Source organism: Portunus trituberculatus, chromosome 48 (genome assembly GCF_017591435.1).
Source record: "Portunus trituberculatus isolate SZX2019 chromosome 48, ASM1759143v1, whole genome shotgun sequence".
NCBI lineage: Eukaryota > Metazoa > Arthropoda > Malacostraca > Decapoda > Portunidae > Portunus > Portunus trituberculatus.
This window is the reverse complement of record NC_059302.1, coordinates 3,913,425-3,935,924: the sequence shown is the minus strand read 5'-3', so window position 1 is coordinate 3,935,924 and position 22,500 is coordinate 3,913,425. Positions and strand designations below refer to the sequence as shown.

At 40.2% G+C, this 22,500-nt stretch overlaps 1 protein-coding gene across 1 annotated transcript in view; it reads right to left on the bottom strand.

Moving 5' to 3' along the window:
- Positions 1-22,500, bottom strand: part of LOC123498942 (locomotion-related protein Hikaru genki-like) — a 170,306-nt gene that overhangs the window by 103,839 nt on the left and 43,967 nt on the right. The gene's annotated exons all lie outside the window — the stretch shown is intronic.

Below are 22,500 nucleotides of genomic sequence, written 5' to 3'. Positions count from 1 at the left end.
GAGAATGTAGGAAAGAGAGGTGAGAGGGAGAAAATACCTCCATTTAAGGTTTAATTGTTGGTCGTTAGAGAGAGAGAGAGAGAGAGAGAGAGAGAGAGAGAGAGAGAGAGAGAGAGAGAGAGAGAGAGAGAGAGAGAGCGTGTGGGAGTACTAAAGGTTAAAAGAAAAAAAACAAAAGAAAGGGGAAAAAGAAGAAGAGGAAAAAAAAGTCGAGGAAAGAACGTGAAGCTGAAAACAAAGATAAGACAAGAATTAAGACGAGAAGAAGGATTAAAATCGGATAGAAAACAAAGGAAATCAGAGAGAGAGAGAGAGAGAGAGAGAGAGAGAGAGAGAGAGAGAGAGAGAGAGAGAGAGAGAGAGAGAGAGAGAGAGAGAGAGAGAGAGAGAGGAACGAATCAATAAAATAGAAAAGCTTTTAACAATTTGTGGCGAGTATCAGCGAGTGTAATGTTTGAGTAGCTGCACACTTCTCTTCTTTCATCCTTTTACTTTCATTTACTCACGCTCGCTCTCACGACAATTAATTTTCCTGCCGCCACGGAGAACTGATGACGGCGGCTGACAGGTAGACAGACAGAATATGTAAACACTGGCAGGGAAATGAACAGATGGAACTCATAAAGGCAACACACACACACACACACACACACACACACACACACACACACACACACACACACACACACACACACACACACTGGTAAACTCTGGAACTCCCTGCCTGCTTCTGTATTTCCATTTTTCTACGACTTAACTTCTTTTAAGAGAGAGATGTCAAGACATTTGTCCCACTCTTTTGACTAATTCTTTCTAATCCTTTATGGAGACTGCAAATCTAGTGAGCCTTTTATTCCTAATACGGTTTTTTTTTCCTCTTGGCAGTTCTCCCTCTTATATAAAACACACACACACACACACACACACACACACACACACACACACACACACACACACACACGGCCCGGTAGCTCAGTGGTTAGAGCGCTGGCTTCACAAGCCAGAGGACCGGGGTTCGATTCCCGGCCGGGTGGAGATATCAGAGACACACACACACACACACACACACACACACACACACACACACACACACACACGGGGACGTTCTACGCTAAAACCTTTATTAATGTAGCGAAATTCGAGGTGAAACTTGGAAAGGCAAAGATATAACGACTGCATTGTTGTTCTTCCCGCTATTGAAGTTACACAACTGTTGCACTCTGTAGCCTCGGGGAAGAACAGCAATCGGGTTACTCTCAGGGATGGAAGGTACAAGAGCAATGTGGGTATATATTTCTTTTCCATGTGTCAGTAAAGGTCGCGTTCTGATATACAGCCAGAGGGAAACACAAACAGTTCACCACTTCACGTTACGCTCACTGTCTGAAGAATTGAAAAGAGAAAAGTGGGGAGGGAAATTAACGGCGTACAATTCGAACTGTAAGCGTGGAAAATAGAAGTTATTATGTGTTATGTATAGGTGAAGCACCGGCTAAGGGTAAAGAACTATAAACCTCTTCAGTACCGGGACACATTTGTACCTTGAGATTCGTGTACGATTAGACCATTTTATTGACATTAGGAAGGATCTATAGCGTTCAGAAGATTAATGGCTACAGTCTTCGGTATTTTAATCCCTCACATAAGTATCTGAAGCTGTATAAAATCACCACATAGTAAGCAGAAAGAATATGGAAACGCGGCATGGTACTGAAGAGATTAAAAAAGAAAAAAGAAAAAATAATAGACCCACTGAGCTGCCTGTACCTAAATAATGATAAATAATCGTAAAAATAATTAGTGGAAAAGTGTATTGAAACTTCCCTCTTAAATGAACAATACATCGAAAGGTTTACCGGCCTTACACCATTCACCAAGCACAGATTCCCTCCATATTGCCAAGAACGGTACAAAATTATCACATGGAGGCAAGACTCGGACTCTGAAACGCTCTGCTCTCTCAACAAGACTATTTTCAAAGGCTACTTAGGTGAATATCAGGGTTCTTAAGGCTGGAGGAGGAGGAGGAGGAGGAGGAGGAGGAGGAGGAGGAGGAGGAGGAGGAGGAGGAGGAGGAGGAGGAGGAGGAGGAGGAGGAGGAGGAGGAGGAGGAGGAGGAGGAGGAGGAAGAAGAAGAAGAAGAAGAAGAAGAAGAAGAAGAAGAAGAAGAAGAAGAAGAAGAGGAGGAAGAGGAGGAGGAGGAGGAGGGTGAAGAGGAGGAAGAGGAGGAGGAGGAGGAGGAGGAGGAGGAGGAGGAGGAGGAGGAGGAGGAGGAAGAGGAATACAAAGGAATACAAGGAAGACAAACAGCAACAGACCCTTAGGTTCTTACTAGGCTGTTTGTGAAAACTATCTACTAACTACCAGTGGTAGAGACAGGACAGCAAAGCAGAAGGCTCCTCCCCACCTGCCCTCCCTCCAGCCGAGGCTGGCAGGAAAAAAGGCGAAACCATGTGATATTAAAAATCACATGGAATTTTAGTAGAGAGTGAAAAGGAAATGTGTAATCTACGTCTGACTACTTGTGTTTGTGGGGGAAAGTGTTAACGCTTGGTGAATGTCATGTGGTGTGTGCATTGTGTACGTGGATGAGAAGAAGAAGAAGAAGAAGAAGAAGAAGAAGAAGAAGAAGAAGAAGAAGAAGAAGAAGAAGAAGCACAACAACAACAACAACAACAATAATAACAGCAGCAACAACAACAACAACAACAACAACAACAACAACAACAACAACAAAAACAGCAACAACAACAACAACAACAACAACAAGATATCGGTAGATACGAAATAGAAACAAAAGCATTTAATATTTTTAGTTACTTTTTCCCTGTTACTTTTTCCTTGTTTTTTCCTATTCATGTCACTTTCTTTCCTTGTTATTCTTCTATCCATTTCACTTTTCTTTCCCTGTTACTTTCTTTCATGTCACTTATTTTCCTTGTTACTTTTCTATTCGTCACTTTTTTCCTCGTTACTTTCCTATTCATGTCACTTTTTCCTGTTACTTTTCTCACTTTTCCTTCCTATTACATTTTTCGTTCCTTTTTTCCTTCATTCCTTTGTTTCATGTCACTATTTTTCTTTCCAGCTCCTTTCTGTCCTACACTCAACAACACCAGCTTGCGACATTCATCTCTTCAGCACCAGGACGCGCTTCCATACTCATCCTGGTTACTATTTGGCGATTTCATACAGCTTCAGAAACATATGTTGGGATTAGAACAGTGAAGAATCAGGCCATTAATCTTCTGACCTCCATAGACCCTTCCTAATGCCAATAAAATCATCTAATCATACCCCCCCAAAAAAAGTCAAGGTAAAAATGCGTCTCAGTACTGAAGGGTTAAATAGACAAATGAGATCTCCAGTAGCAGGTTTATGTTTTTTTTTTTTTTTGTTTAACGACTAAAAGAGAGAAAGATTGTGACGGCATCAGGTATAATTCAGGTGTTTTAATAAATAATTACTTTCCTTTGCGCGTTTCACTTGGACGCTTTCTCTTGGAAGGCTGGATGTAATGTTGACCTGAGCGTGAGTCACCTTCTCTTCTTTAACTGCCCGGAAATGAATACACTTTTAATAATGGTATAACGTGCACTCCCTTAATGGTGATGATGATGATGATGATGATGATGATGATGGCTGTAATAATGATGGTTGTCGATGTGATGGTGGTGATGATTAACAGAATGTTTTATAATCACAATGACTGATGTCTTGTTTCTCGTTCATCCAAAGCCGCGGCAAAAAAAAAAAAAAAAAAGATGATAAATAAACAATAGACAAGAGTAAATAAAAGAAAATAATGATGAAAAGTAAAAGAGTGATGAAGCTTTTACAAAATGGAATCTCTCTCTCTCTCTCTCTCTCTCTCTCTCTCTCTCTCTCTCTCTCTCTCTCTCTCTCTCTCTCTCTCTCTCTCTCTCTCTCCTTCTACTACTAATATTACGTTTTTTTTCTGTAGGAGGACACAGGTGAAAGTGAAATAGTCCGTTCATCCAAAGAAAGGCCAACTGCTAGTTCGGTTGGCAAACACTAAACCTTACACATTTTCTTCAGTACATTAATTTTTCTTCACTTAACTCAATAGATATACAAGTTTATAGTTTGAAGAAAAATAAATGTACTTGAAGAAAATTTAAGTGTGGGGAAGGTTTAGTGGCGGCGGGGGTGGGCAGGGCTGCCAACCGAACTAGCAGTTTCGGCCTGGATTCTTTGGATGAACGGACTATAATGCAAGAGACCCACTGCGGTGCCGGTCCCCGAAGAGAGTTAAAAGTGAAGCGGTAGTAAAACATTACAGGTTAAAAGTCTTGAAACCTACATCTTAAAAGAGTTCAAGTCATAGGAAGGAAGAAATACAGAAAAAAAAAAAAAAAATTGCTGCTGCTGCTGCTGCTGCTGCTGCTGCTGCTGCTGCTACCACTACTACTACTACTACTACTACTACTACTTCTATTTCCATTATTTGTAGTAGTAATAATAATAATAATAATAATAATAATAATGATGATGATGATGATGATGATGATGATGATGATGATGATAATAATAATAATAATAATAATAATAATAATAATAATGATAATAATAATAATAAAGCAAAAAAGAAAAATAAGCAAAAGAAAATAGCAACAACAATAACAAAAATAAGTCAGTGCCTCCCTGCACCACACACCACACTGGCGGCAAGCAGTTGAGTAGAGTATTGTTTACATAATGCTTTCATGATCCACAGGATGCGTAGCTAAGTTTCAGAATTACAGGAGAGTAAGTTTAGCGATCAGCATACACACTACGCGGCCACAGTGATACTATTAGAAAAAAAATATCAGGGTATATTCTCTGGACGAAAATGTGAAAACAAGCAAAAACTAATAAATAGAAACCATTATCACTGAGGTTCATTCAAATAATGATGAAAATTGTGAAAAACACGAAAACTTTACAAATAATCTTGCTCGTGAAAGTTGAAACCTCCACAAAACAGACCGAGGCGATGTCTGTTCTGATGCATCTGAAATCAGTTTCACCTTGACAATAACCAAGGTTAAATATTCATAAATATCACAATTTCCAAAGTTTGCACAACAGTCACTGAAAAGCTCCCCACAGAAAAGTACAAGATGTAATCAGGGAGTCTGTGGCCTCCATTATGCCGCCCAGTGTGCTGTCCTGCCGCAGGTGCCACTGCTGCGCCACGCCTACTCACGCCTGCATGCCTCGCTACACGTGTGCCTGCAGCGGCAACACGCCATTCTTGTTAAATGATATGCAGAATGTTGATGGGAAAGAAAAAGGACTAAGAGAGTGGACTACCAGAGAAGAGGAGGCAAAACACGACAAATTGACGGTAATTAATTTTCTCTGTGATCACACACGGCCAACACCTTGACAGGCCTGGCCACGTGAACTTGTATTGTAAGTAAGCTGGTTTTAGTTAATATTTTAAAGAAAATTCCAAAATAGAGTGATACTACATTCATGTGTCATTAATTACATCCACGTATTAGCAAGAACCAGTCAGGTCTCACCACGGGAACATGACGCCACACCACAGCCAGGCGAGCAACAGAGACGGCCACAGCCACCCCCAATACTCAGCAAGGTGGAGGCTCCGCTGCGCTGCAAAAGCTTGTTCATGCTAAATCCCGGAAGTTTAACCGAGGAATATTCGGTTGCCATTAACTGAACTACCGCGAGTGAATCCCCAACTCCCCGGCCCACCGGACCACCTCATCCGGGTTATTTCAACCTGCAAGATTATACCTTCCGCACCACTCTGCCGGTGGCCGCGCTAGGCCGCCAGGCATCACTCTGTGCAGACCTGTTCTGCACTACCCTTTTTACTTGTCATTTTATATCTATCTATCTATCTATTTATCTATCTATCTATATATATATATATATATATATATATATATATATATATATATATATATATATATGTGTGTGTGTGTGTGTGTGTGTGTGTGTGTGTGTGTGTGTGTGTGTGTGTGTGTGTGTGTGTGTGTGTGTGTGTGTGTGTGTATCAGATGTCCAAAAAATGTGTTAAATTTTCAATGGATTCAAATGATTCTTGAGCCCTCCCCATCTCTCTCTCTCTCTCTCTCTCTCTCTCTCTTTACATAATGCAGTGTGGGTATTTCCGTGGTGATACTTCGCGTTGTGTTATCATCCTCTTTAATCGCCCTAACAAAAAGCTGAGGGCGCGGCTCAATACGCGTACAATGGCATGCCCACCGGTGCCGCCCGTCCCTCCCCCCTCTCCAATCCCGCAGCCTTGCCGGGAAATGGTCCTGGTTGTGTCTGGATAATTCGTTGCATACGTGGTTTTGTGTGTGTATTACAATAACCTAATACCAACTAAAACAACAGGAATAATAATAATAATAATAATAATAATAATAATAATAATAATAATAATAATAATAATAATAATAATAATAATAATAATAATAATGAAAATCACAACAATAATTTTATTAATTAAAAAATAACTATCGTATTATTATTATTATTATTATTAGTAGTAGTAGTAGTAGCAGCCTAATACCAACAATAATAACAGTAATAGCAAGTAGTAGTGGTAATAATAATAATAATAATAGTAGTAGTAGTGGTGATGGTGGTGGTGGTGGTAGTAGTAGTAGTAGTAGTAGTAGTAGTAGTAGTAGTAGTAGTAGGGAGTAGGAGTAGGAGTACTAGCAGTAGTGGTAGTAGTAGCCTAACTAACAAAAATAGTGTCAATGATGATAATAATGATGGTAATAACAACAACAATGATAATAATAACAATAATGATAATAACAATGATAATGAAAATAACATAATAATAATAATAATAATAATAATAATAATAATGATAATAATAATAATAATAATAATAATAATAATAATAATAATAATAATAATAATAATAATAATAATAACAATAATTATAACAATAATGATAATAACAATACCTAATGATAATAATAATAATAATAATAATAATAATAATAATAATAACAATATCATTAATAATGATAACAATAATGATGATAATAACAATAATAATAATAATAATAATAATAATAATAATAATAATAATAATAATAATAATGATAATGATATTATTGTTATTATTATTATCATTATTATTATTATTATTATTAGTAGTATTATTAGCAATAGTAGTATTAACACTATTCCCTTCGTGGCTTCCTGCATACCTATATCAACACAAAATGAGGAAAACAAAAGAAGGAAGAAAAGATACGCGAGAACGTTGCCTATTATACGAAGAAGGAAAACAATTATTATTTGAAAGCGAGGCGTAGTTAGACTAGAAAGAACGGTGTTAAATATTGACTGAACACAAACAAAGGATGTGAATACCCTGAAGTCTGAACGGGAAGGCTGAAATATGAGTGGCCAGTGTTTACACCTTAGCGGATGACTGAAAGATGAACAAAATAAAACATGAAAGGAGGCAGAAGATACATTTTGCAGCTGGTACTTAGATCACCACTGGAACAAAGGGAGACGGAACGAATGAAGGAACGGAAGAAAGGTAGAAAGATAAAGACAAATTCACCAGGCAAGAAGGAAAATAATAGTGACTCACCTAAGAAGAGTTTTGAAGCACGTCAACAAACACTACACGCTGCTCCCCTCCCTCTCTCCTCCTCCTCCTCCTCCTCAGCGTGGCAGCCTCGCCTCAAAGAACACACAAGGGCTCTCCACCACACCACTAAGCCCTCCACTGCTCTGGCCAAGAACGAGCAAGCAAAAAATACCAAAAAAAAAGATGCACTAGTCCTTACACAGCCCGGTCCGGAGTTGCACTGGGTTAAAAAAAAATTGCTGGGTCCTCTTTTCCACGCTCTCTTATGCTCCTAATGATATACTAAAACACTTATTTACTCAGCAAATACATGCTTTTTTTTACCTCTTGAAAAAACACACGCAAAAAAAGTAAGCAAACAGACGCACAGAAACAAGATAAAGAAAGAGAAAAAATATTACAAAACCGAAAATTTCAAATATAATAACCCAGAGGTCTCTCCATGAACCAATGTGACGCTGACGCAATCACGGACAACGCAGCATGGAGCCAAATGTAAGTGTTGTTACTAATATAGACACTGCTATCTTGCCTAACATAAATTCGCCTTTGGAACAGACGCATTTAGCTTTCTTTTATCGCACATAGTAGCAGGAGAGGTGGCGGGTAGGTGGGAGCGCGGGAAGAAGAGGAGAGTGGGAAGGAGCAGGGAGGTAGTGGTGGTGGCGGTAATGGCGGGTGTGTTTGGTCTCGTCCTCCCATGTTCGTTGTCCAGCCGTTGTTTGGATGGAGTTGGCTGGGTTGTTTTGACAGTCCTATTGATGTCGTGCACGAGGTGGAGGATGGGCAGGCCGGGAGGGAAGCAGGAGGAGAAGGAATGGCTTTGGGGAGCAGGGGAGGGAAAGAGGTCGAGGAGGGTGCTGGGAGGGAGGAAGGGCGGGTGGTTGTGATGGTGGTGGTGGTAAAGAGCCAAGGATGGGATTTGGAAAGTAGGTCGTGAAATGCCAAGCGTAGAATTGGATTTTCCCTCGATCAAATACCCGCTAAACTTATGCAGCGTTAGGGTGAGTGTTAATGGAAACAGGATTTCTTTTTTTCCTGCTTTCAACCCCCCCCTTTTTTTTTTTTTTTTTTTTTTACAGGTGGTGTATAATTTTGAGTCCGTGTTTGGCGCATGCAAATTCCCACCCCACCTCGTTACGTTTTGGAGGCTTAAATTAGCGTTAAGCGGACACTTCATTGTGTGTGTGTATAGGCATTTGGTCAGTAGCCACTCATCACTGGGCGGAATGAGTCGCAAAAAGTCTTGCTAAACGGGAAATGAATGTGATGGATGCTAATGAAGTAGATAAAGTGAATGAAAGGGAGAGTTAGAGGGTAATCTTGGTACGCAGAGTTAAAATAAAATATCAAATCACTATACCGCCACACACACACACACACACACACACACACACACACACACACACACACACACACACACACACACACACACACAAGCCAGAGGACCGGGGTTCGATTCCCCGGCCGGGTGGAGATATTTGGGTGTGTCTCCTTTCACGTGTAGCCCCTGTTCACCTAGCAGTGAGTAGGTACGGGATGTAAATCGAGGAGTTGTGACCTTGTTGTCCCGGTGTGTGGTGTGTGCCTGGTCTCAGGCCTATCCGAAGATCGGAAATAATGAGCTCTGAGCTCGTTCCGTAGGGTAACGTCTGGCTGTCTCGTCAGAGACTGCAGCAGATCAAACAGTGAAACACACACACACACACACACACACACACACACACACACACACAGAGAGAGAGAGAGAGAGAGAGAGAGAGATTAATTACGAGTAGCGGTGCCTGTTATGGGAAAAACGGCGTGATATGTTCAGGTTTTCCCTTTCCTTCAGAGTTTTCATATCACGCAACGTGAGTTTCGAGAATTCATAATTATTGCATTGACACGTAAAAAATACACAAATGCATTCCGTCCCGACCATTTGACATTACTGCAAGTTTTACACACACACACACACACACACACACACACACACACACACACACACACACACACACACACACACACACGTTATATTCGTTCCTGTAGTAAATTGACGGGATATAATTTTGGCTTTACAGCTGCCTAATAAAACTCCTTTAATAGTTTCCTCCAGTCGTAAACAAGACACGTAAAAATATGACGTAGTTAAAGCACACACACACACACACACACACACACACACACACACACACACACACACACACACACACACACACACACACGAGAGCCCCTTCTTCCCTCTTGTCTCAGCTCCTTGTTTGCTTTCTGTATTAGCGTGCCGAGACTTGGAAGAAACAGACTTGCTTAGAATTTTCAAGAGTTTTCTTTTCTTTTCGTGGTGTTGGACTAAATTAAGATATTCATGGATAGGAGTTGGGTACACTGTTGTTGTTGTTGTTTGTTGTTGTTGTTGTTGTTGTTGTTGTCACTATCTTCTGTATTAGTGTGCTGTAAGTTGAAAGAAGTAAAGTATTATATTTTTTTTCATGAATTAAGATAACGTGCTATTGAATTGAATATCACCATCACCATCACCATCACCACTATCACCACTAATCACATCCTCCATTTCCTCATCCTCGTCGTTCCCTCTCCCCCCCCTCATCATCATCACCATCACTGTCTACATCAGAATAGAATAAGCCGCGGTCAACCTTTAAACTATGGGTGACGACGCGGGAAATAGCATCAGTGGGGACGAGGAGGCATCAGAATATTAGTTCACCCCCTACGCATTCACCACCACCCTCCCTCGGCGCACCATTTCGGGCCTCAGGGTAGGGACCAAGGAATGTGTATGCTCGTCAAACACTCATCTCTTCACATAAAACGGAGTATCATTATTAACATCAAATTGACGTATTATGCTTCGTATCCATGTGGTCAATAGATATCTGTCTCTATGTAGGACGCTGTGTTGAGTAGAAGCAAGGGGAAGGTAGGTAGATATATGAGTAAGAGTATAGTAGAATTGTTTGTCCCTTTAATTAAGAGACACTGGAACTTGTTGGTTTATAACGAGGGGATGTAAGAGAAAGGGCTTCGAAAAATGAATATAGTAAAAGAGGTGTAAGGGTGAACAGTTGTGGGAAATAATTAATGTTTGTTCTTCTTTGTGAATTTTGCTGAGTTTAGTAATGTAGCGTAAGGTTTCCCAGCGTACCCAAATGTAATGTAATCAGTAATGTAGCTTATCATGTTTTTTTTTTTTTTTTTACAGTTGAAAATTTATAACACATTTCAGTGATATATTTTTCCCCATAGTATTTTTATTTATTTTTTATTTTTTACGTCATATTGATTTTTATAACTTTTTTTTCAATGTTATTCTTATTTAGAGTATTCACTGAAAAGGCCCGCACATATTTCAGAATTCAACATATTAACTATAACAGATAGCTCGTCCTTCACTCAGGCCTCCACTTTGCCTCCCTCTATGACTCAAGAAACAGAGAGCAGCCTACCGTGGCCAAGAGATGTAATTAGTGAAGACATGCCTGTATATACTCTGAAACGCTTCGCCATATTTCCACTTTAAAAAGCCTTAAATTGAAGTTACACCAGCTTTTAAGGATGTTTTTTTACAGTTAAAGTGAAGGATTAAGAAGATTGATACGTTATTGACAGGATAAACACCTCTGAGAACCCGGTTAATCATCTCTGTGGCCTTTCAGAACTGTGGTAATGAAAGAGCAAAGCGCTTTTGAATTTAACTCAATCTACCTGTCTATCGCTCAGCATTACCGGACCTGTGATGTTGTGAAGCGTATCGACAGAGAGAGAGAGAGAGAGAGAGAGAGAGAGAGAGAGAGAGAGAGAGAGAGAACATACGTAAGTCTCTCCTTTTATTTGGTTTTCGCGATTCTAATCAAATTTTGCCACGATGATAAACTAATGCTTCCTGAAAAGAGTGAATGTGTGGTAACCTTGTAATACCTAAAAGTTGAGAGTATTGATCATAGAGAAAACATATATCTGAGTGCATTAACGTGAGTAATTCTTGGCCATAAAGATGAAAGATGGGAATAATGGAGATAAGCTGAGTTCGTAGTGGCCTGCTCATATATTTAAAACTGTTGGCGGTGTTGATGCTAAGTGCAAATGATTAAATGCATTCATAATCCTAAAACTTGACCATTAAGGTGAAAATAAAGCTGCTTTTGAAGACCGACCTGAATAATTACTACTACTACTACTACTACTACTACTACTACTACTACTACTACTACTACTACTACTACTACTACTATCACCACCACTACACTACAACACACCACTACCACCACCACTACTACTACTACTACTACTACTACCACTACTACTACTACTACTACTACTACTACTACTACTACTACTACTACCACTACTCTTCTACTACTCTTCTACTACTACTACTACTACTACTACTACTTACTACTACTACTACTACTACTACTACTACTACTACTACTACTACTACTACTACTACTACTACTACTACTACTACTACCACCAATAACAACACCAATACCAATTCACACAAACCAGAATCTATGTCTTGCTAAGCTACCCTACCTCAGAATTCATGTTCGGTATAAGCAAGACACCTTGTATACTGAAGTGACATTACCTGCACTACATATATAATCCCACGTTGCCAGCCTCCCTCGCTCCCTGGCTGGTATAGACAGGTAGACGAGAGAGCTGCCTTGTGCTCGTGTAGGGGGAAGGGAGGCATGTCTGTGATGTGATGTGGGAACGCCGGTACAGTTTGTCGGCATGTTATATTAATTGACGAGGGGAGAGCTGGCTGGGAAGGAGGTTGGAGTTATTACAGCCTCGGTTCCTTAGATTCATATTAAGGTAATGTCAGAAAGTTGGCCTGAAATTGTGTTGGATGACTTGACAAGATTTAATTAAGTGGTTATTTTTACTGGGCTTTATTTATTTATTCTTTTTATGAGGGTTAATTGTAAGTTCGTAATGAGTTAAGTAGTCTGAGAAAGTTGGCTTGGAATTCTGCTGGGAAAGTGTTGGAATGTTTTGACTGGAATTTATTATTTTTATTATTTTTTTTATATATATCAGGAATTTATGAGACAAGGAGTTGAAACATTCTCTCTCTCTCTCTCTCTCTCTCTCTCTCTCTCTCTCTCTCTCTCTCTCTCTCTCTCTCTCTCTCTCTCTCTCTCTCTCTCTCTCTCTCTCTCTCTCTCTCTCTCTCTGTCTGTCTGTCTGTCTGTCTGTCTGTCTGTCTGTCTGTCTGTCTGTCTGTCTGTCTGTCTGTCTGTCTGTCTCTCTCTCTCTCTCTCTCTCTCTCTCTCTCTCTCTCTCTCTCTCTCTCTCTCTCTCTCTCTCTCTCTCTCTCTCTCTCTCTCTCTCTCTCTCTCTGTCTCTCTCTCTGTCTGCCTGTATCTTTTCCTCTCTCTTTCTCTCCCCTGAGTATTTAAGAATTCAAGCTTGGAAATAAGCAGAATAAGCGGCTACACTATGAAACACAGCAGGATAAATTCCCTACATTTTACGTCCAGAGAGAGAGAGAGAGAGAGAGAGAGAGAGAGAGAGAGAGAGAGAGATGAAGAAGTGCCACAAGTGCTCTAAGAAAATAGAAAATAACTTGCTGGAATTTTTGCCCAAGAAATCACAATGAGTAAGGGGAGAGAGAGAGAGAGAGAGAGAGAGAGAGAGAGAGAGAGAGAGAGAGAGAGAGAGAGAGAGAGAAAATGGAAAGAGAATGCGAGAGAAAGTAGAGTAAGGAATGAAGGAGAGGAAGAGGGAGGAGATGGAGGAGGAAATAAAATAAAAGAAAAGAGAGTAAAAAGGGAAAGAGTAAGATGAGGGACAGATGCAGGAGAAAATAAAAGAAATCATGGTGAAGGATGGAAAAAGTAAGAAAAAAGAGGATTGGGTGAAGAGAGAGAGAAAAAAAAAGTAAAGGGATGAGAACTGAAGATGGAGACCGGGAGATGAATAAAGAAAGAACGAGGGAGGGAAGAGAGGAGAGAAAGGTAGGGAAGAGAGAAGAGGGGAGGGAGAAGGAAGGAAGGAAGATTACTGGCTTAGAATTCATATGAGGTGTGTTTTCTAAAGGCGACAAAAGTAATAAGTAGGATTTTCACATTGGTTTCTTTCACTAATGATGCAAAACAGCAAATTACCATCACATTAACAACATTACTCTCGAAAATGCTGATGACTTCCAATAGAAACTGTGATGCAATGGCAGTAGAGGTAACTAGTACGATTCCCACACTTGTTTTCTCCCAATGATGGCGCGAAAACATGTTAAACTATCACTAGAATCACGAAATCACACTTGAAAAACCAACATTACTTCCACTAGACTCTATTTAGTGTAGTCTTATTAAAACAAGAAGACATTTCAAAGAGCAGGACTTTCATCATATTTCCTCACACAAAACATGTTAAACTATCACTGGAATCACGAAAACACACTTGGAAACCACTATTACCTCCACTAGAGCCTGTTCCTGTAATCTTAGTAAAACGACAACAGCAGGATTTTAATATTTCCTGCTACTAATAATGCAGAACCTCTTTAAATTATCAATGGAGTCACGAAAAAAAAAAACCACTTGAAAATCCCTGTTATTTCCACTGCCGCCTGTTCAGTGTAAGCTTAGTAAAACAGCTAAACATTAAAAAAACAAAAACAAAAGTGAAATATTTAGTGTAGTCATAGTAAAACAAAAAGACATTTCAAAGAGCAGGACTTTCATGGTATATCCTCACACTGATGCTACAGATACGTGTTAAACTCACATCTTAATCACGAAAACACACTTGAAAATTTCTATTACTTCCACTGGTGCCTGTTCAGTGTAATCTTAGTAAGACAGCGAAACATTTGAAAAAAAAAACAGAATTTTACTATTTCCTGCTACTAATAATGCAAAACCTGGTTAAATTATCATTGGAATTACGAAAACGCATTTGAAAACCCCTATTACTTCCACTAGAGCTTGTTCAGTGTCATTTTAGTAAGACAGCGAAACATTTAGAAAACACAGAACTTTAATATTCCTTGCTACTAATAATGCAAAACCTCGTTCAACTATCACTGGAGTCACGAAAGCACACTCGAAAACCACTATTACTTCCACTAGACTAGACCCTGTTCAGTGCATTCTTAGTAAAGCAACAACAACAGAACTTTCACATTTCTTCCTACTACTACTGGAATCACACACACACACACACAAAAAAAAAAAAAAAAAAAAACACATTTGAGAATCCCCATAACTTCCACTAGAACTTATTCACTGCAATTTTAGTAAAACAGCAAAACACTTAAAAAAAAACAGGATTTTCACAATTTCCTACTGATAATGCCACTAGAAGCACAAGAAACCACACTTGTAAACTCCCACAACTTCTGTACTAGTGTTGAGTGTAATGGCAGAGAGACGTGGAGGCGTTAGCGAGGAGGGGCTCAGGAATGAAGGAGCGAGGCGGGAGGGAAGGAAATCAGGTCCTTATAAGAATGGAGACGTTAATCTTCAAGTTGCAGGCTCGTTAATTGCCGATTTTTGTGAGCGTTACACCTGGTGCGCTCCAGAGAGAGAGAGAGAGAGAGAGAGAGAGAGAGAGAGAGAGAGAGAGAGGGAAAAGTTAATCTCAAGTTTATTATTCTAAATGTGTTAATGCGTTAAGTTAGAATATTAGTTATTTAAGTTTGGTAGAAAAAATAGTATAGATAGACACTTAATTATGCCTTTAACGTGTGTGTGTGTGTGTGTGTGTGTGTGTGTGTGTGTGTGTGTGTGTGTGTGTGTGTGTGTGTGTGTGACCTTTAAGCTGTGGATCTTATCATTGTCGACTAATTAAAGTGTCAGAGAGAGAGAGAGAGAGAGAGAGAGAGAGAGAGAGAGAGAGAGAGAGAGAGATATGCCTACTTAACAAGGAAAGAGAGTAAAAAAGACAAATAAAATTAAAGAAAGAATGGAAACGAGGCAAGGAAAGAAATAAACTGCTAGAAGAGAGAGAGAGAGAGAGAGAGAGAGAGAGAGAGAGAGAGAGAGAGAGAGAGAGACACACACACACACACACACACACACACACACACACACACACACACACACACACACACACACACACACACACACATTTCTCTCTCATTGGGGCCTAGCTATTCTCTGTTTCCCGCTCAGCCTTTCCTGCGCCACTAAGGTTAATAATTCACGAGAGAGAGAGCATCAGTTAGTGTTTTTCCGCCGTCGAGCACGATTTAACTGCCGCCAGAATAGACTCCGATAGAGAGATCACAGTAAATGGCAAATATATGATAATGTGAGATGACACTCGTTGTTCTGATTCTGAATTTTTAAGGCTAGAGAGAGAGAGAGAGAGAGAGAGAGAGAGAGAGAGAGAGAGAGAGAGAGAGAGAGAGAGACACAAACATACACAGAGACCAATTGACGGAGAGAAATACAGAAACACAGGTGAAGTAATAGAATAAATTGATTGGAGTGGAGATACAAAAGCAGGCAGATATGCAGGTTTGAAGATTGGTAGGCAGGCAAACAAGTAGGAGGATTGGCAGGTAAGCAGGTAGGAAGAATTGGTAGGCAGGTAAGCAGGTAGGAGATTGGTAGGCAGGCAGGCAGGCAAGCAGGTAGGAGAATTGGTAGGCAGGCAAGCTGGTAGGAGAATTGGTAGGCAGGTAAGCAGATAAGCAGGATTGGTGATTTGCTGACAGTAGAGGCGCTGATTAGGTTAAAAGAAAGAGCGAAAGGTGTGGAGACGAGTAGTTACTTCATTGCCCCATCAACATAATTTCCTCGCCTGGATGGACATGAGGCGAGGCAAGGCAAGGAAACTCACTCACGCATTCACTCACGCATTCACTCACGCATTCACTCACGCATTCACTCACGCACTTACTCACGCATTCACTCACGCACTCACTCGCGTAGGCGCTCTAAGGATTTTACGGTGCTAATTTCCCGAAGCGTTTCATGTTAGTGTGCAGAATTAACGCTTCAGAATTATCTCACTCTCTCTCTCTCTCTCTCTCTCTCTCTCTCTCTCTCTCTCTCTCTCTCTCTCTCTCTCTCTCTCTCTCTCTCTCTCTCGTCATTAAAGTTATTTGTTTGTTATTTTGTTTTCTGTTCTTTTATTGAGATTTTTGTTTTTATGTGTCTTCCGTTAGTTTTTTTTTTTTTTAGTTTTGTTGGATTTTAGAGAGAGAGAGAGAGAGAGAGAGAGAGAGCTGGCTATACTCACTGTTCCGGCGAGTTTGCATGGATGTAGTTTCCGTGCGTGTTAACATAAACTTTTCCCAGCCAATACCCGCCTCTCCTCCTTCCCTTCCCTTCCGCCCCAGTGCCCCTGACTAACCTTGCCCTGTCAGACACACACCAGCCCTCCCCCCCTCCCTCTCCCACTCACCTCACCTCACCTTTCCTCCCTGGCTCCTCCACCTCATTATCTCTCACTAACCCTCTTGAATGTCCCTCTGCCTCGTCTTACCCCATGAGGTACTGTGATTGTGAGGCCTTTTTTGTGTTTTTATCTGTCTATGTGTGTTTATCTGTGTGTTACTGGTTGCTTGGTGTGTGGTGTTACTGTGTGTTGTTGTATCATTAGTCTGTTTTGTTTGTCGGGGTTTTTTTTTATGTAAGAGAGGAAAACCTGTCAATGGCAATAAAAATTCTGCTGCTTCCTGTGTCTGTGTTTCTGTGTCTTTATGTGTTTGTGTGTGTTTGTGTGTGTTTGTGTGTGTTTGTGTGTTTCTGTGTCTGTGTCTCTGTGTCTCTCTGTCTCTCTGTCTCTCTCTCTCTCTCTCTCTCTCTCTCTCTCTCTCTCTCTCTCTCTCTCTCTCTCTCTCTCTCTCTCTCTCTCTCTCTCTCTCTCTCTCTCTCTCTCTCTCTCTCTCTCTCTCTCTCTCTCTCTCTCTCTCTCTCTCTCTCTCTCTCTCTCTCTCTCTCTCTCTCTCATCGTGTTGTATTCAGGTGGCTGCTATCGACCCAGTAACCGAGAAGACCTTGTTTTGCAGCGGCCAGCCTGAAGCGTCGGGCGGCAGCTGCGTGGTGATGGGGTCTGCAAGTCAAGGCAGGGCTTCTTGCAAACTGGATGTGAGAAGCATGAGCCGGAGGTCGAGAGCAATTGTATCCCGCGTCACGGCTCGCTGGAGGGTTAGGCGAACAGGAGGCTCTGCAACACCTGCCTTGTAAGTGTTGTTGTCCTTGTTTTGCCTTGCCTCGAGTGGTCTTGGTGTGTTTTTAATTGGTGTTCCCATGTCGACGTAACTGTTATTCAATCTGTCAGTCAGTCCATCAGTTTCTTGGTTTCTAGTTTTGTTCTTTGGTATTGTCGTGTCAGGTTTGGTGTTTGAATTTTTTATTTTATTTAATTTTTTTTTTTATTGAGTTCTTCGACTATTATGGCATCTCTTCACTCCTGACAATATATTTTTTTTGTTTTTCAATTTCAAAGTACTTTACTGCACGGGACAGGAATGATCCAGCCAAGGTTGTATGCCTGTGGTTGTATAATTATGGTGCTTGGTAAGAAATTAACGGATAAATGTAACAAAAAAAGTTATATGATGCCTTGAAAGTAACAGGAGTAATTTTATTTAGGAAAAAGTAAAGTAACAGTGATTAAATTAGCTTAAGTCTGACACAGAAACAAAAACATTAATTATTTTTGTAAGTCTTTTTTCTGTTACTTCTTTGTTACCTTTTTTCTTGATATCTTATTCCACTACTTTATCCAATGACTTGTATTTCCTATTATCTATCCTTCACTCGTCATGCTCAGTAAGATCGCGTAGGCTTACTGATATGAAGCAGCAAGTATCGCTTCACCATCAGTAGTCACAAGGTTAGCTCCACTCTCTCGGTGCTGGAGTGGAGAGTGGGGTGGTGAGACGCTTGCTCTCTTACCGATGCGTGTTCGTGACCTGGTCCTCGACTCACAGAAGACATGAGCAGGCAGTTCACGTTTAGGAAGTGGACAAAACAGCGAGTTGTTGTTGTGCTTCACGCTTGCCTTGCCTGGAACGCCGCCTCGAGTTGTGACAAAGGATGCTTGGCCAAACTTTGCTCTTCTCCACAATGCTCTCGATTCAGACCTTTTTCAGTCATTGGGAGATCTTCGAGACTCCGGGAATCCACGTAAAAAGACAGAGCCGGTGCTGAAAAGTCCATCAAAGGGAATGCACTGGAGTTTACTTGTTCAGCTGCTTTCTTCTTTTACTATCGCACAGTTCGCGCACCAAATCCATGACGCCCTTGAAGGAAAAAAGAAAGAAAAAAGAAAAAAGAAAAAAGCCGTCTTATAACAGGATACAGTTTTAGGAATTTACAAGTCCAGCTCTCTTTGCCTCACCCATCCTTCTTACTTCAAATTAGACAGTGTAGCAGCTCTTCTTTCATAACGTCTACAAAATATGTTTTTGAGATTTAATCTCTTCAACACCAGGACGCGTTTTCATATTCATTCTGGTTACTATTTAGCGATTTTATACAGCTTCAGAAACAAAAGTTGGGATTAGAGTAGTAAAGACTCTAGCCAGTAATCTTTTGACCTTCATAGACCTTTCTAATGCAAATAAAATAATCTAATCATACCCAAATATCAAGGTAAAAATGCGTCTCAGTATTCAAAGGGTTAAAGTCAATATGGAATCATGATTTTGGAAGGTGTACAGGTCCAGCTCTCTTCGTCCTTAGCATTTATCATCTCTAGATTAGATAGTTTAACAGTTCTACTATCTTTTATCTGCAAAATCGACGTTCTGAGGTGAAAAAAAAAGAGAGAGAGAGAGAGAGAGAGAGAGAGAGAGAGAGAGAGAGAGAGAGAGAATCACCCCACGACCTTTGTTAATTAGTCCTTCAATATGCAGTGACCCCAGTGGTACCGCTAAAAATCTGTGAGTGTTTGCTGCAAGGAAGGTCATCAGTGCAAATGTCAATGATGGTGGAAGGGTAACAGAAGCCACACTCCACCTAACCTAACCTTGACCTAACCTAACCTAACCTAACCTAACGTAATCTAATCTAACCTAACCTAACTTAACAGCTTAACTTTACTTATTGTAATTTAACTGAACCTAACCTTACCTAACCTAACCCAGCCCAACTCAAATCAACTCAGCTAAACTCAAATAATCGCAATTCAGCTCAACTCTACTCAACTCAACTCAACTCAGCTCAACTCAACTCAGCTCAACTCAACTCAACTCAACTCAGCTCAACTCAACTCAGCTCAACTCAACTCAGCTCAACTCAGCTTATCTCAACTCAGCTCAGCTCAACTCAACTCAGCTCAGCTCAACTCAACTCAACTCAGCTCAACTCAGCTCAGCTCAACTCTACTCTACTCAACTCAGCTCAACTCAACTCAGCTCAGCTCAACTCAACTCAGCTCAACTCAGCTCAGCTCAGCTCAACTCAACTCAGCTCAACTCAACTCAGCTCAACTCAACTCAACTCAGCTCAGCTCAACTCAGCTCAGCTCAACTCAACTCAACTCAACTCAACTCAGCTCAGCTCAGCTCAGCTCAACTCAACTCAACTCAGCTCAGCTCAACTCAGCTCAGCTCAGCTCAGCTCAACTCAACTCAACTCAACTCAGCTCAGCTCAACTCAACTCAGCTCAACTCAGCTCAGCTCAGCTCAGCTCAGCTCAGCTCAACTCTACTCAACTCAACTCAACTCAACTCAACTCAACTCAACTCAACTCAACTCAACTCAACTCAACTCAACTCAACTCAACTCAGCTCAGCTCAACTGTACTCAACTCAGGTCAACTCAACTCAGCTCAACTCAACTCAGCTCAACTCAACTCAACTCAACTCAACTCAGCTCAACTTAACTCAGCTCAGCTCAACTCTACTCAACTCAGCTCAGCTCAACTCAGCTCAGCTCAGCTCAACTCAACTCAACTCAACTCAACTCAACTCAACTCAACTCAACTCAACTCAGCTCAACTCAACTCAACTTAGCTCAACTCAACTCAGCTCAGCTCAGCTCAACTCTACTCAACTCAACTCAACTCAGCTCAACTCAGCTCAGCTCAACTCAGCTCAGCTCAGCTCAGCTCAACTCAACTCATACAGTATTTTTATTGTTGAAATCAACTACACGTCAACCAACAAAAGGACTGTTATGAAGACACCGCGCATGGGCGGTCCCCAGTCCAGATGTATCGTGAATGCATATAAATAGGCAATAATAGTAATTATAATAACAGCATCTATACTAAAAGTAATGTAAGTGATAATAACAACAAAAATGATGAATAATAAGACTAAGAATGAGTGAAAATAAGAATACCTAATAGGAATAGGAGTAGTAACAGTAATATTAACAGTAATAATAATTATAATGATAGTAATAATAATAATTATTATTATAATGATAATAATAATAATAATAATAATAATAATAATAATAATAATAATAATAATAACAACTACAACAATAACAATAATAATGATTATAATAATAATAATAACCACTACCATCATTATCATCATCATCATTATAATAAGAACAATAATAATAATAACTAACAATCATAATAATAATAATAATAATAATAATAATTGTATGTACATAATAATAATAATAATGATAATAATAATAATAATGATAAAATAATAATAATGATAGTAACAACAATAGCAATAAAAATGTTTAGAGCTAAGATATAATATTATCTTGTGGTAATGCAATGTCACTGTTCACTTTGGTCGCTCACTCACTACCTAGCTTGAAGGAACTTGGGGTAGGCAGCCTTAATTCGCTTAAAGACTAGTGACTAGTGGGTCAGCGAAATGTTCCACCATGTTGAACATGCTACATATACCAGTTTTCCGATATTTCTGTAGCTTAGCACAGTCCATGATATAGTGGCGGTATGTATGTTTATTGGTCTCACCACACAGCCTACACTCTGTACTGACAGTTTTCCAGTGCGTGTTGTTATGACGTCACAAGTTGTGTCTGTCACGGGCATCACCATCTGGCCGATGTATCACTTCCCACAGATACCTGTATCCTATTCGCAACCTTGAGTAACTCAGCTCAGCTCAGCTCAACTCAACTCAACTCTTACACAATTCAGCTCAACCCAACCCAACCCAACCCAACCCAACCTAACCCAACTCAACTTTAATTAAAGTTAATTAACTTACCTCAACTCAACTCAACTCAACTCAACAGCTTAACTTAACTTTACTGCATCTAATCTAACCCAACCTCACCTCACCTCACCTCACCTCACCTCACCTCACCTCACCTCATACCACCGCTAGTGATGTTATTCTAAACGTAGCGGGAAAACTTGTCAACTTTTCCGTCTTTCCGTCGCCAACGCTAATGAAGATGTTGGAATGAGCAGGTTGTGTATTTAGAGGAAGCTGTCTTATATTTTTCTTTGTTTACTTGTTTATTTATTCATATTTCTGTTGGTTCCGTGAAAGAATGGAGAGAAAATGCTGGAATGCGACGGAATGCCTCACAAGAGATGCTTTTTCTTACGTCCTCTAAAGAAGAAAATATTGCAGTGCCTAACTACGTGTGTTTATGATAAAATGTCTCGGTGTTTTTTGTGGTTGCCTACGCCAGTATCTGAATGGGACAAAACATGCTTCTTTAAAAAGACTGCAAGACTTTTTCATTGATTATGTTTGTGAAGGACAGGATGAAAATGTCACAATGCTTACATTTTTTTTTTTTTAAGACAAAACTAATTATTGTAAACAAACTCAAGTAGTAACTAAGCGTGCAGTGGACAGTCGTGGTGCATAACATATTTTCATAATATATTACATACTCATGATAATTTCATTTAATTAATCCGAGGCTAGATATGAGGCCAGCGCCGAGGCTCTAATATCCGACCCGCAGCAGGAGGTGGCCGCGCCGGGGGAGGGCTGGGGGGCGTGACGGGCA